This window comes from Engystomops pustulosus, chromosome 6 (assembly GCF_040894005.1).
Source record: "Engystomops pustulosus chromosome 6, aEngPut4.maternal, whole genome shotgun sequence".
Classification (NCBI taxonomy): Eukaryota; Metazoa; Chordata; class Amphibia; order Anura; family Leptodactylidae; genus Engystomops; species Engystomops pustulosus.
Window position 1 is genome coordinate 179,403,118 of NC_092416.1, and position 14,721 is coordinate 179,417,838.

Here is a 14,721-nt window from a genome sequence, read left to right on the forward strand (position 1 = left end):
AATCCTCAATGCGAACAGACCCTAAGCATTTGTACCTCTCCAGTCAGTCCGTATAGACTTTAGATTAAAGCTTTTTCCTCATCAATGCTGTAAAATATGGAACGCTTCACGAATTTGCGTGTCATCCTTGCGCAGGGGCCATGCTAATCTTCTCTGTATCGTTCCAATTTTAGTATATGTGCTGCCGAAGCGAGCACAGACCCCTGGCCTCCCCCATCAGTATATATAGTCCCCGGAGGGGGGGAGTTATACATTATGGAGAGGTCACTCCATATACATTACACCCATCATCTTCATTGGATCATAACTCTCATTCTCCACAACTGTCTAGAGTTTTCCTTCTTAAATATATAAAAGTGCAAATAAAACGACACAAACGTATTAAACAGAATATGCAAAATAGATAAATAGCCCCAGAGGATGCTGGGAGCACCGGTCTTTGTCTTGTAAAAAGGGCGGGAAAAAGGTAAAAACAAAGGGAAACCCCAAACATTCCCTTGTTTCCCTTTGTTGGGTCTGTGGTTTCCAGGGTCCGGTCTGAATACTGTATTATCTCATCCGGGGGCTGCAGTTATTTCGGACTCTGAGACTCTGACGGGTCTTGTTATCTGTAGTTTGGGGTCTATATTCTGCTGTTTATTTAGAGGGTCTGGTCTAGGATATGTATTTGTTCAGATGTGATTTGGGGTCTGTACTGGGGTTTGTATTATTATTACTATTAGCTCATAGGGTTTTTCTGAGGCTTTCATTTTCGGGTTTGGGGTATGAATAAGTCATAGGTGTCTGTTCTGGGGTCCTTCAGGTCCTTCGGGTATCAGGTCCTTCCCACTTTTCCTCGATTGACCCGCCTCTTCTCCCAGGATCCTCTGGGACTGGCAAATTTGCATCTTCTGGTGTCACAGCGTTGAATATCCCATATCCCCGTTACCTATAAGTTGCCCGATAATAAATGAAGAAACTATAGAAACGTTATAGAATGAGGGTTGTCATATATTATAGGTTCCTGGTGTAAATCCTGAAGAAGATCTCTCCATAATGTATAACTCCCCCCCTCCGGGGACTATATATACTGATGGGGGAGGCCAGGGGTCTGTGCTCGCTTCGGCAGCACATATACTAAAATTGGAACGATACAGAGAAGATTAGCATGGCCCCTGCGCAAGGATGACACGCAAATTCGTGAAGCGTTCCATATTTTGCACCAATTTCTCATGTCTGCGCCGTCCTTCATTCAGTTTTTTTCATTATTAAGGTAATAAATCGCTAAGTTTTTGCTATAGACACCATTTTGTACAATAATACATTATTTACCTCAAGATTTTACCTCAGAAAGTAGGTTTTTACATGTCATGTGAGCGAGACTGTAACATATTTTGCACCAATTTCTCATGTCGGCACCGTGCTTCATACAGTTTTTTCATTATTAAGGTAATAAATCGTTACGGTTTTGCGATAGACACCATTTTGTACAATAATACATTATTTACCTCATGATTTTACCTCAGAAAGTAAGTTTTTACATGTCATGTGAGCGACCCTGTATCATGTACACAAACTGCGCGCCACATCTGCCCCTGGCTTTTCCCCAAAATTGTATTTCAAACTCATCCGCCTAAATGTGAGGTCTTGGGGTGCGTTTGTGTGAGGTTTGCGCCACAGATTTGTTGATGGGAAATTCAGTGTTGATATTTTAACCCTTTCTCTGCACTCATTTTCCACGTTAATGCCAGTTTTCCCGCCAAAACAGCGGATTTAAAGAAAGAGCGCAAATCTGACATGGTTTTTAATAAAAATATTCCGCCTTTATCATCAAATCAAAATAACATTTTAAAAAGTTCTCTAGGTCAATACACTTTACAGCCACACCAAATCAAAAGGGATTTTTTTCTTAGGCTACATTCAGATGGCCGCTGCCCGCCTGTTGGGTGCCGTGAGCCCATTGTGATGTATGGGGGACGTATATCGCCCATATATACGTCGGCCGTATATACGCCCCCCATACATTCGTGTGAATATAGCCTTAGTTTGAGGTCTTATTTTTTGCTAAAAGACCCGCACATTTTATTTGTACACACTTGGGGATCATAAAGTTTTTTGATCCTGATTAAGATAATTTTTTGTGTGGTGATGGATAATTAACCCCTTAACGACCTAGCCCTTTTTTGTTTTTTCATTTCTATTTTTCACTCCTCACCTTCAAAAATCTATAACTTTTTTTATTTTTCCATGTAAAGACCTGCGTGACGGCTTGTTTTCTGCATAACAAATTACACTTCATAGTAATGGTATTGAATATTCCATGCCATGTACTGGGAAGCGGGAAAAAAATTCCAAATGCAGTGAAATTGGTAAATAAAAACCCACATTTACACCATTTTCTTGTGGGCTTGGATTTTACGGATTTCACTGTGCGCCCCAAATAACATGTCTACTTTATTCTTTGGGTCAGTACGATAACAGGGATTACAAATTTGTATAGGTTTTATAATGTGTTCATACATTTACAAAAATTAAAACCTCCTGTACAAAAGAAAAAAGGATTTTTGCATCTGGCGCTAATAACTTTTTCATATTTCTGTGTATGGACCTGTGGGTGGTGTCATTTTTTTGCGACTTTTGATGACATTTTCACTGCTACCATGACGGCCTTTTGATCACTTTTTAAAGAATTTTTAATATTTTTTGAAATGGCAAAAAAGTGCCATTTTCGACTTTGGCCGCAATTTTTTGTTATGGGGTTAAACGCAGTGAGAACCCGTTATTTTATTTTGATAGATCGGGCATTTTCTGACACAGCAATACCTAATGTATTTATGATTTTTACTGATTATTTATATCAGCTCTAGGGAAAGGGGGGTGATTAGAGCTTTTATTTATTTATTTATTATCTTTTTTTTTTTTTTACTTTTTTTTTCAGACTCCCTAGGGTACTTTAACAAGAGGTTGTCTGATCTATCCCATCATGTTCTGCCATACTACAGTATGGCAGTATATCGGGATTTTCCTCCTCATTCATTACTATGTGCTGAGGGCACATTGTAATGAAAGGGTTAAAACAAGACAGACTCAGCATGGCGACAGATCGCCGCTCCTCGATGACGTCATGGGGAGAAACAATCCTCGGCAAGATGGCGGCTCCCATGTGCTGCCATTTTTTTGAAGCCGCCCGAAGCTTTGCCAGCACCGACCGTGGGTGTTACCGATAAGTCTTTGCTGCAATATGCAACAAAGACTTACTGGCTATGGAGAGGGCTCAGCCTGTGAGGCCGGCATGTGACATACTATTACGGCATGTGACATACTATTACGTCACATGTCGGTAAAGGGTTAAAAATGTAAATTTGGGCATCTTTTTTTTTCCCGTTTTTTGGCATACGGGATCAAAACTATTGTAGGTTTGTAGTCTGGGTTGGTACAAATTTGGAGGTACAAAATGTGTGTGGTTTTACTTTTTGTTTTTTTTGGGGGGGTGGGCGTTTTTTGTGGGTTTTTTTATTTGCTTTGTGAGAGGGCACTGACTGAACTCTTATATAATGTACTATGCTGCTTAATATTATCTTTAACAGACACCCATCAAGACAGCTATCCTATAGGAAATCCTAGGGTCCTTCTGCGCGACTGCTGCGCGACACCTTTGGCACGCCATGATCGTTGCTGCAGGGAGGGGGGTGATGGGGTTAAACACCCGGGATATGATCCTGATCCCAGGTGTTAGTGGCAGGGTTTGGCTGTGAGAACACGGCCCGGTACCAGCAGAACCCGATGTCCTGCAATCTTCTTCTGATACATCTTCGTAAAAGTCATTACGGCGGTCATGAAGGGGTTAAGGCTGCATTCACTTGGCATTAATTATCAATGTGTCTGGCATTCCCCATATTGTGAGAGGAATCCTCGCTGATTCTGCTCGGGATATAGGGCGAGTAACTTCATGTGGAAACTGGCAGACACAATGGCCTCCTATAGACTTCAAAGAGGGTGACGGAAAATCTGTAGCACAATCCTCAATGCGAACAGACCCTAAGCATTTGTACCTCTCCAGTCAGTCCGTATAGACTTTAGATTAAAGCTTTTTCCTCATCAATGCTGTAAAATACGGAACGCTTCACGAATTTGCGTGTCATCCTTGCGCAGGGGCCATGCTAATCTTCTCTGTATCGTTCCAATTTTAGTATATGTGCTGCCGAAGCGAGCACAGACCCCTGGCCTCCCCCATCAGTATATATAGTCCCCGGAGGGGGGGAGTTATACATTATGGAGAGGTCACTCCATATACATTACACCCATCATCTTCATTGGATCATAACTCTCATTCTCCACAACTGTCTAGAGTTTTCCTTCTTAAATATATAAAAGTGCAAATAAAACGACACAAACGTATTAAACAGAATATGCAAAATAGATAAATAGCCCCAGAGGATGCTGGGAGCACCGGTCTTTGTCTTGTAAAAAGGGCGGGAAAAAGGTAAAAACAAAGGGAAACCCCAAACATTCCCTTGTTTCCCTTTGTTGGGTCTGTGGTTTCCAGGGTCCGGTCTGAATACTGTATTATCTCATCCGGGGGCTGCAGTTATTTCGGACTCTGAGACTCTGACGGGTCTTGTTATCTGTAGTTTGGGGTCTATATTCTGCTGTTTATTTAGAGGGTCTGGTCTAGGATATGTATTTGTTCAGATGTGATTTGGGGTCTGTACTGGGGTTTGTATTATTATTACTATTAGCTCATAGGGTTTTTCTGAGGCTTTCATTTTCGGGTTTGGGGTATGAATAAGTCATAGGTGTCTGTTCTGGGGTCCTTCAGGTCCTTCGGGTATCAGGTCCTTCCCACTTTTCCTCGATTGACCCGCCTCTTCTCCCAGGATCCTCTGGGACTGGCAAATTTGCATCTTCTGGTGTCACAGCGTTGAATATCCCATATCCCCGTTACCTATAAGTTGCCCGATAATAAATGAAGAAACTATAGAAACGTTATAGAATGAGGGTTGTCATATATTATAGGTTCCTGGTGTAAATCCTGAAGAAGATCTCTCCATAATGTATAACTCCCCCCCTCCGGGGACTATATATACTGATGGGGGAGGCCAGGGGTCTGTGCTCGCTTCGGCAGCACATATACTAAAATTGGAACGATACAGAGAAGATTAGCATGGCCCCTGCGCAAGGATGACACGCAAATTCGTGAAGCGTTCCATATTTTGCACCAATTTCTCATGTCTGCGCCGTCCTTCATTCAGTTTTTTTCATTATTAAGGTAATAAATCGCTAAGTTTTTGCTATAGACACCATTTTGTACAATAATACATTATTTACCTCAAGATTTTACCTCAGAAAGTAGGTTTTTACATGTCATGTGAGCGAGACTGTAACATATTTTGCACCAATTTCTCATGTCGGCACCGTGCTTCATACAGTTTTTTCATTATTAAGGTAATAAATCGTTACGGTTTTGCGATAGACACCATTTTGTACAATAATACATTATTTACCTCATGATTTTACCTCAGAAAGTAAGTTTTTACATGTCATGTGAGCGACCCTGTATCATGTACACAAACTGCGCGCCACATCTGCCCCTGGCTTTTCCCCAAAATTGTATTTCAAACTCATCCGCCTAAATGTGAGGTCTTGGGGTGCGTTTGTGTGAGGTTTGCGCCACAGATTTGTTGATGGGAAATTCAGTGTTGATATTTTAACCCTTTCTCTGCACTCATTTTCCACGTTAATGCCAGTTTTCCCGCCAAAACAGCGGATTTAAAGAAAGAGCGCAAATCTGACATGGTTTTTAATAAAAATATTCCGCCTTTATCATCAAATCAAAATAACATTTTAAAAAGTTCTCTAGGTCAATACACTTTACAGCCACACCAAATCAAAAGGGATTTTTTTCTTAGGCTACATTCAGATGGCCGCTGCCCGCCTGTTGGGTGCCGTGAGCCCATTGTGATGTATGGGGGACGTATATCGCCCATATATACGTCGGCCGTATATACGCCCCCCATACATTCGTGTGAATATAGCCTTAGTTTGAGGTCTTATTTTTTGCTAAAAGACCCGCACATTTTATTTGTACACACTTGGGGATCATAAAGTTTTTTGATCCTGATTAAGATAATTTTTTGTGTGGTGATGGATAATTAACCCCTTAACGACCTAGCCCTTTTTTGTTTTTTCATTTCTATTTTTCACTCCTCACCTTCAAAAATCTATAACTTTTTTTATTTTTCCATGTAAAGACCTGCGTGACGGCTTGTTTTCTGCATAACAAATTACACTTCATAGTAATGGTATTGAATATTCCATGCCATGTACTGGGAAGCGGGAAAAAAATTCCAAATGCAGTGAAATTGGTAAATAAAAACCCACATTTACACCATTTTCTTGTGGGCTTGGATTTTACGGATTTCACTGTGCGCCCCAAATAACATGTCTACTTTATTCTTTGGGTCAGTACGATAACAGGGATTACAAATTTGTATAGGTTTTATAATGTGTTCATACATTTACAAAAATTAAAACCTCCTGTACAAAAGAAAAAAGGATTTTTGCATCTGGCGCTAATAACTTTTTCATATTTCTGTGTATGGACCTGTGGGTGGTGTCATTTTTTTGCGACTTTTGATGACATTTTCACTGCTACCATGACGGCCTTTTGATCACTTTTTAAAGAATTTTTAATATTTTTTGAAATGGCAAAAAAGTGCCATTTTCGACTTTGGCCGCAATTTTTTGTTATGGGGTTAAACGCAGTGAGAACCCGTTATTTTATTTTGATAGATCGGGCATTTTCTGACACAGCAATACCTAATGTATTTATGATTTTTACTGATTATTTATATCAGCTCTAGGGAAAGGGGGGTGATTAGAGCTTTTATTTATTTATTTATTATCTTTTTTTTTTTTTTACTTTTTTTTCAGACTCCCTAGGGTACTTTAACAAGAGGTTGTCTGATCTATCCCATCATGTTCTGCCATACTACAGTATGGCAGTATATCGGGATTTTCCTCCTCATTCATTACTATGTGCTGAGGGCACATTGTAATGAAAGGGTTAAAACAAGACAGACTCAGCATGGCGACAGATCGCCGCTCCTCGATGACGTCATGGGGAGAAACAATCCTCGGCAAGATGGCGGCTCCCATGTGCTGCCATTTTTTTGAAGCCGCCCGAAGCTTTGCCAGCACCGACCGTGGGTGTTACCGATAAGTCTTTGCTGCAATATGCAACAAAGACTTACTGGCTATGGAGAGGGCTCAGCCTGTGAGGCCGGCATGTGACATACTATTACGGCATGTGACATACTATTACGTCACATGTCGGTAAAGGGTTAAAAATGTAAATTTGGGCATCTTTTTTTTTCCCGTTTTTTGGCATACGGGATCAAAACTATTGTAGGTTTGTAGTCTGGGTTGGTACAAATTTGGAGGTACAAAATGTGTGTGGTTTTACTTTTTGTTTTTTTTGGGGGGGTGGGCGTTTTTTGTGGGTTTTTTTATTTGCTTTGTGAGAGGGCACTGACTGAACTCTTATATAATGTACTATGCTGCTTAATATTATCTTTAACAGACACCCATCAAGACAGCTATCCTATAGGAAATCCTAGGGTCCTTCTGCGCGACTGCTGCGCGACACCTTTGGCACGCCATGATCGTTGCTGCAGGGAGGGGGGTGATGGGGTTAAACACCCGGGATATGATCCTGATCCCAGGTGTTAGTGGCAGGGTTTGGCTGTGAGAACACGGCCCGGTACCAGCAGAACCCGATGTCCTGCAATCTTCTTCTGATACATCTTCGTAAAAGTCATTACGGCGGTCATGAAGGGGTTAAGGCTGCATTCACTTGGCATTAATTATCAATGTGTCTGGCATTCCCCATATTGTGAGAGGAATCCTCGCTGATTCTGCTCGGGATATAGGGCGAGTAACTTCATGTGGAAACTGGCAGACACAATGGCCTCCTATAGACTTCAAAGAGGGTGACGGAAAATCTGTAGCACAATCCTCAATGCGAACAGACCCTAAGCATTTGTACCTCTCCAGTCAGTCCGTATAGACTTTAGATTAAAGCTTTTTCCTCATCAATGCTGTAAAATACGGAACGCTTCACGAATTTGCGTGTCATCCTTGCGCAGGGGCCATGCTAATCTTCTCTGTATCGTTCCAATTTTAGTATATGTGCTGCCGAAGCGAGCACAGACCCCTGGCCTCCCCCATCAGTATATATAGTCCCCGGAGGGGGGGAGTTATACATTATGGAGAGGTCACTCCATATACATTACACCCATCATCTTCATTGGATCATAACTCTCATTCTCCACAACTGTCTAGAGTTTTCCTTCTTAAATATATAAAAGTGCAAATAAAACGACACAAACGTATTAAACAGAATATGCAAAATAGATAAATAGCCCCAGAGGATGCTGGGAGCACCGGTCTTTGTCTTGTAAAAAGGGCGGGAAAAAGGTAAAAACAAAGGGAAACCCCAAACATTCCCTTGTTTCCCTTTGTTGGGTCTGTGGTTTCCAGGGTCCGGTCTGAATACTGTATTATCTCATCCGGGGGCTGCAGTTATTTCGGACTCTGAGACTCTGACGGGTCTTGTTATCTGTAGTTTGGGGTCTATATTCTGCTGTTTATTTAGAGGGTCTGGTCTAGGATATGTATTTGTTCAGATGTGATTTGGGGTCTGTACTGGGGTTTGTATTATTATTACTATTAGCTCATAGGGTTTTTCTGAGGCTTTCATTTTCGGGTTTGGGGTATGAATAAGTCATAGGTGTCTGTTCTGGGGTCCTTCAGGTCCTTCGGGTATCAGGTCCTTCCCACTTTTCCTCGATTGACCCGCCTCTTCTCCCAGGATCCTCTGGGACTGGCAAATTTGCATCTTCTGGTGTCACAGCGTTGAATATCCCATATCCCCGTTACCTATAAGTTGCCCGATAATAAATGAAGAAACTATAGAAACGTTATAGAATGAGGGTTGTCATATATTATAGGTTCCTGGTGTAAATCCTGAAGAAGATCTCTCCATAATGTATAACTCCCCCCCTCCGGGGACTATATATACTGATGGGGGAGGCCAGGGGTCTGTGCTCGCTTCGGCAGCACATATACTAAAATTGGAACGATACAGAGAAGATTAGCATGGCCCCTGCGCAAGGATGACACGCAAATTCGTGAAGCGTTCCATATTTTGCACCAATTTCTCATGTCTGCGCCGTCCTTCATTCAGTTTTTTTCATTATTAAGGTAATAAATCGCTAAGTTTTTGCTATAGACACCATTTTGTACAATAATACATTATTTACCTCAAGATTTTACCTCAGAAAGTAGGTTTTTACATGTCATGTGAGCGAGACTGTAACATATTTTGCACCAATTTCTCATGTCGGCACCGTGCTTCATACAGTTTTTTCATTATTAAGGTAATAAATCGTTACGGTTTTGCGATAGACACCATTTTGTACAATAATACATTATTTACCTCATGATTTTACCTCAGAAAGTAAGTTTTTACATGTCATGTGAGCGACCCTGTATCATGTACACAAACTGCGCGCCACATCTGCCCCTGGCTTTTCCCCAAAATTGTATTTCAAACTCATCCGCCTAAATGTGAGGTCTTGGGGTGCGTTTGTGTGAGGTTTGCGCCACAGATTTGTTGATGGGAAATTCAGTGTTGATATTTTAACCCTTTCTCTGCACTCATTTTCCACGTTAATGCCAGTTTTCCCGCCAAAACAGCGGATTTAAAGAAAGAGCGCAAATCTGACATGGTTTTTAATAAAAATATTCCGCCTTTATCATCAAATCAAAATAACATTTTAAAAAGTTCTCTAGGTCAATACACTTTACAGCCACACCAAATCAAAAGGGATTTTTTTCTTAGGCTACATTCAGATGGCCGCTGCCCGCCTGTTGGGTGCCGTGAGCCCATTGTGATGTATGGGGGACGTATATCGCCCATATATACGTCGGCCGTATATACGCCCCCCATACATTCGTGTGAATATAGCCTTAGTTTGAGGTCTTATTTTTTGCTAAAAGACCCGCACATTTTATTTGTACACACTTGGGGATCATAAAGTTTTTTGATCCTGATTAAGATAATTTTTTGTGTGGTGATGGATAATTAACCCCTTAACGACCTAGCCCTTTTTTGTTTTTTCATTTCTATTTTTCACTCCTCACCTTCAAAAATCTATAACTTTTTTTATTTTTCCATGTAAAGACCTGCGTGACGGCTTGTTTTCTGCATAACAAATTACACTTCATAGTAATGGTATTGAATATTCCATGCCATGTACTGGGAAGCGGGAAAAAAATTCCAAATGCAGTGAAATTGGTAAATAAAAACCCACATTTACACCATTTTCTTGTGGGCTTGGATTTTACGGATTTCACTGTGCGCCCCAAATAACATGTCTACTTTATTCTTTGGGTCAGTACGATAACAGGGATTACAAATTTGTATAGGTTTTATAATGTGTTCATACATTTACAAAAATTAAAACCTCCTGTACAAAAGAAAAAAGGATTTTTGCATCTGGCGCTAATAACTTTTTCATATTTCTGTGTATGGACCTGTGGGTGGTGTCATTTTTTTGCGACTTTTGATGACATTTTCACTGCTACCATGACGGCCTTTTGATCACTTTTTAAAGAATTTTTAATATTTTTTGAAATGGCAAAAAAGTGCCATTTTCGACTTTGGCCGCAATTTTTTGTTATGGGGTTAAACGCAGTGAGAACCCGTTATTTTATTTTGATAGATCGGGCATTTTCTGACACAGCAATACCTAATGTATTTATGATTTTTACTGATTATTTATATCAGCTCTAGGGAAAGGGGGGTGATTAGAGCTTTTATTTATTTATTTATTATCTTTTTTTTTTTTTTACTTTTTTTTTCAGACTCCCTAGGGTACTTTAACAAGAGGTTGTCTGATCTATCCCATCATGTTCTGCCATACTACAGTATGGCAGTATATCGGGATTTTCCTCCTCATTCATTACTATGTGCTGAGGGCACATTGTAATGAAAGGGTTAAAACAAGACAGACTCAGCATGGCGACAGATCGCCGCTCCTCGATGACGTCATGGGGAGAAACAATCCTCGGCAAGATGGCGGCTCCCATGTGCTGCCATTTTTTTGAAGCCGCCCGAAGCTTTGCCAGCACCGACCGTGGGTGTTACCGATAAGTCTTTGCTGCAATATGCAACAAAGACTTACTGGCTATGGAGAGGGCTCAGCCTGTGAGGCCGGCATGTGACATACTATTACGGCATGTGACATACTATTACGTCACATGTCGGTAAAGGGTTAAAAATGTAAATTTGGGCATCTTTTTTTTTCCCGTTTTTTGGCATACGGGATCAAAACTATTGTAGGTTTGTAGTCTGGGTTGGTACAAATTTGGAGGTACAAAATGTGTGTGGTTTTACTTTTTGTTTTTTTTGGGGGGGTGGGCGTTTTTTGTGGGTTTTTTTATTTGCTTTGTGAGAGGGCACTGACTGAACTCTTATATAATGTACTATGCTGCTTAATATTATCTTTAACAGACACCCATCAAGACAGCTATCCTATAGGAAATCCTAGGGTCCTTCTGCGCGACTGCTGCGCGACACCTTTGGCACGCCATGATCGTTGCTGCAGGGAGGGGGGTGATGGGGTTAAACACCCGGGATATGATCCTGATCCCAGGTGTTAGTGGCAGGGTTTGGCTGTGAGAACACGGCCCGGTACCAGCAGAACCCGATGTCCTGCAATCTTCTTCTGATACATCTTCGTAAAAGTCATTACGGCGGTCATGAAGGGGTTAAGGCTGCATTCACTTGGCATTAATTATCAATGTGTCTGGCATTCCCCATATTGTGAGAGGAATCCTCGCTGATTCTGCTCGGGATATAGGGCGAGTAACTTCATGTGGAAACTGGCAGACACAATGGCCTCCTATAGACTTCAAAGAGGGTGACGGAAAATCTGTAGCACAATCCTCAATGCGAACAGACCCTAAGCATTTGTACCTCTCCAGTCAGTCCGTATAGACTTTAGATTAAAGCTTTTTCCTCATCAATGCTGTAAAATATGGAACGCTTCACGAATTTGCGTGTCATCCTTGCGCAGGGGCCATGCTAATCTTCTCTGTATCGTTCCAATTTTAGTATATGTGCTGCCGAAGCGAGCACAGACCCCTGGCCTCCCCCATCAGTATATATAGTCCCCGGAGGGGGGGAGTTATACATTATGGAGAGGTCACTCCATATACATTACACCCATCATCTTCATTGGATCATAACTCTCATTCTCCACAACTGTCTAGAGTTTTCCTTCTTAAATATATAAAAGTGCAAATAAAACGACACAAACGTATTAAACAGAATATGCAAAATAGATAAATAGCCCCAGAGGATGCTGGGAGCACCGGTCTTTGTCTTGTAAAAAGGGCGGGAAAAAGGTAAAAACAAAGGGAAACCCCAAACATTCCCTTGTTTCCCTTTGTTGGGTCTGTGGTTTCCAGGGTCCGGTCTGAATACTGTATTATCTCATCCGGGGGCTGCAGTTATTTCGGACTCTGAGACTCTGACGGGTCTTGTTATCTGTAGTTTGGGGTCTATATTCTGCTGTTTATTTAGAGGGTCTGGTCTAGGATATGTATTTGTTCAGATGTGATTTGGGGTCTGTACTGGGGTTTGTATTATTATTACTATTAGCTCATAGGGTTTTTCTGAGGCTTTCATTTTCGGGTTTGGGGTATGAATAAGTCATAGGTGTCTGTTCTGGGGTCCTTCAGGTCCTTCGGGTATCAGGTCCTTCCCACTTTTCCTCGATTGACCCGCCTCTTCTCCCAGGATCCTCTGGGACTGGCAAATTTGCATCTTCTGGTGTCACAGCGTTGAATATCCCATATCCCCGTTACCTATAAGTTGCCCGATAATAAATGAAGAAACTATAGAAACGTTATAGAATGAGGGTTGTCATATATTATAGGTTCCTGGTGTAAATCCTGAAGAAGATCTCTCCATAATGTATAACTCCCCCCCTCCGGGGACTATATATACTGATGGGGGAGGCCAGGGGTCTGTGCTCGCTTCGGCAGCACATATACTAAAATTGGAACGATACAGAGAAGATTAGCATGGCCCCTGCGCAAGGATGACACGCAAATTCGTGAAGCGTTCCATATTTTGCACCAATTTCTCATGTCTGCGCCGTCCTTCATTCATTTTTTTTCATTATTAAGGTAATAAATCGCTAAGTTTTTGCTATAGACACCATTTTGTACAATAATACATTATTTACCTCAAGATTTTACCTCAGAAAGTAGGTTTTTACATGTCATGTGAGCGAGACTGTAACATATTTTGCACCAATTTCTCATGTCGGCACCGTGCTTCATACAGTTTTTTCATTATTAAGGTAATAAATCGTTACGGTTTTGCGATAGACACCATTTTGTACAATAATACATTATTTACCTCATGATTTTACCTCAGAAAGTAAGTTTTTACATGTCATGTGAGCGACCCTGTATCATGTACACAAACTGCGCGCCACATCTGCCCCTGGCTTTTCCCCAAAATTGTATTTCAAACTCATCCGCCTAAATGTGAGGTCTTGGGGTGCGTTTGTGTGAGGTTTGCGCCACAGATTTGTTGATGGGAAATTCAGTGTTGATATTTTAACCCTTTCTCTGCACTCATTTTCCACGTTAATGCCAGTTTTCCCGCCAAAACAGCGGATTTAAAGAAAGAGCGCAAATCTGACATGGTTTTTAATAAAAATATTCCGCCTTTATCATCAAATCAAAATAACATTTTAAAAAATTCTCTAGGTCAATACACTTTACAGCCACACCAAATCAAAAGGGATTTTTTTCTTAGGCTACATTCAGATGGCCGCTGCCCGCCTGTTGGGTGCCGTGAGCCCATTGTGATGTATGGGGGACGTATATCGCCCATATATACGTCGGCCGTATATACGCCCCCCATACATTCGTGTGAATATAGCCTTAGTTTGAGGTCTTATTTTTTGCTAAAAGACCCGCACATTTTATTTGTACACACTTGGGGATCATAAAGTTTTTTGATCCTGATTAAGATAATTTTTTGTGTGGTGATGGATAATTAACCCCTTAACGACCTAGCCCTTTTTTGTTTTTTCATTTCTATTTTTCACTCCTCACCTTCAAAAATCTATAACTTTTTTTATTTTTCCATGTAAAGACCTGCGTGACGGCTTGTTTTCTGCATAACAAATTACACTTCATAGTAATGGTATTGAATATTCCATGCCATGTACTGGGAAGCGGGAAAAAAATTCCAAATGCAGTGAAATTGGTAAATAAAAACCCACATTTACACCATTTTCTTGTGGGCTTGGATTTTACGGATTTCACTGTGCGCCCCAAATAACATGTCTACTTTATTCTTTGGGTCAGTACGATAACAGGGATTACAAATTTGTATAGGTTTTATAATGTGTTCATACATTTACAAAAATTAAAACCTCCTGTACAAAAGAAAAAAGGATTTTTGCATCTGGCGCTAATAACTTTTTCATATTTCTGTGTATGGACCTGTGGGTGGTGTCATTTTTTTGCGACTTTTGATGACATTTTCACTGCTACCATGACGGCCTTTTGATCACTTTTTAAAGAATTTTTAATATTTTTTGAAATGGCAAAAAAGTGCCATTTTCGACTTTGGCCGCAATTTTTTGTTAT

General features: G+C 40.9%; 8 non-coding genes across 8 annotated transcripts; 4 read left to right on the forward strand and 4 right to left on the reverse strand.

Moving 5' to 3' along the window:
• Positions 1 to 90: 90 nt before the first annotated feature.
• LOC140066478 (U6 spliceosomal RNA) lies at positions 91 to 197 on the reverse strand. Its single transcript, XR_011848320.1, has one exon. It is a non-coding gene; the product is annotated as a U6 spliceosomal RNA (small nuclear RNA).
• An 895-nt stretch (positions 198 to 1,092) lies between these two features.
• LOC140066544 (U6 spliceosomal RNA) lies at positions 1,093 to 1,199 on the forward strand. Its single transcript, XR_011848385.1, has one exon. It is a non-coding gene; the product is annotated as a U6 spliceosomal RNA (small nuclear RNA).
• A 2,887-nt stretch (positions 1,200 to 4,086) lies between these two features.
• LOC140066557 (U6 spliceosomal RNA) lies at positions 4,087 to 4,193 on the reverse strand. Its single transcript, XR_011848398.1, has one exon. It is a non-coding gene; the product is annotated as a U6 spliceosomal RNA (small nuclear RNA).
• Positions 4,194 to 5,088: 895 nt separating this feature from the next.
• On the forward strand, positions 5,089 to 5,195 carry LOC140066545 (U6 spliceosomal RNA). Its single transcript, XR_011848386.1, has one exon. It is a non-coding gene; the product is annotated as a U6 spliceosomal RNA (small nuclear RNA).
• A 2,886-nt stretch (positions 5,196 to 8,081) lies between these two features.
• LOC140066558 (U6 spliceosomal RNA) lies at positions 8,082 to 8,188 on the reverse strand. The gene has a single exon (XR_011848399.1). It is a non-coding gene; the product is annotated as a U6 spliceosomal RNA (small nuclear RNA).
• Positions 8,189 to 9,083: 895 nt separating this feature from the next.
• Positions 9,084 to 9,190, forward strand: LOC140066546 (U6 spliceosomal RNA). Its single transcript, XR_011848387.1, has one exon. It is a non-coding gene; the product is annotated as a U6 spliceosomal RNA (small nuclear RNA).
• A 2,887-nt stretch (positions 9,191 to 12,077) lies between these two features.
• Positions 12,078 to 12,184, reverse strand: LOC140066479 (U6 spliceosomal RNA). The gene has a single exon (XR_011848321.1). It is a non-coding gene; the product is annotated as a U6 spliceosomal RNA (small nuclear RNA).
• Positions 12,185 to 13,079: 895 nt separating this feature from the next.
• Positions 13,080 to 13,186, forward strand: LOC140066547 (U6 spliceosomal RNA). Its single transcript, XR_011848388.1, has one exon. It is a non-coding gene; the product is annotated as a U6 spliceosomal RNA (small nuclear RNA).
• Positions 13,187 to 14,721: the final 1,535 nt, after the last annotated feature.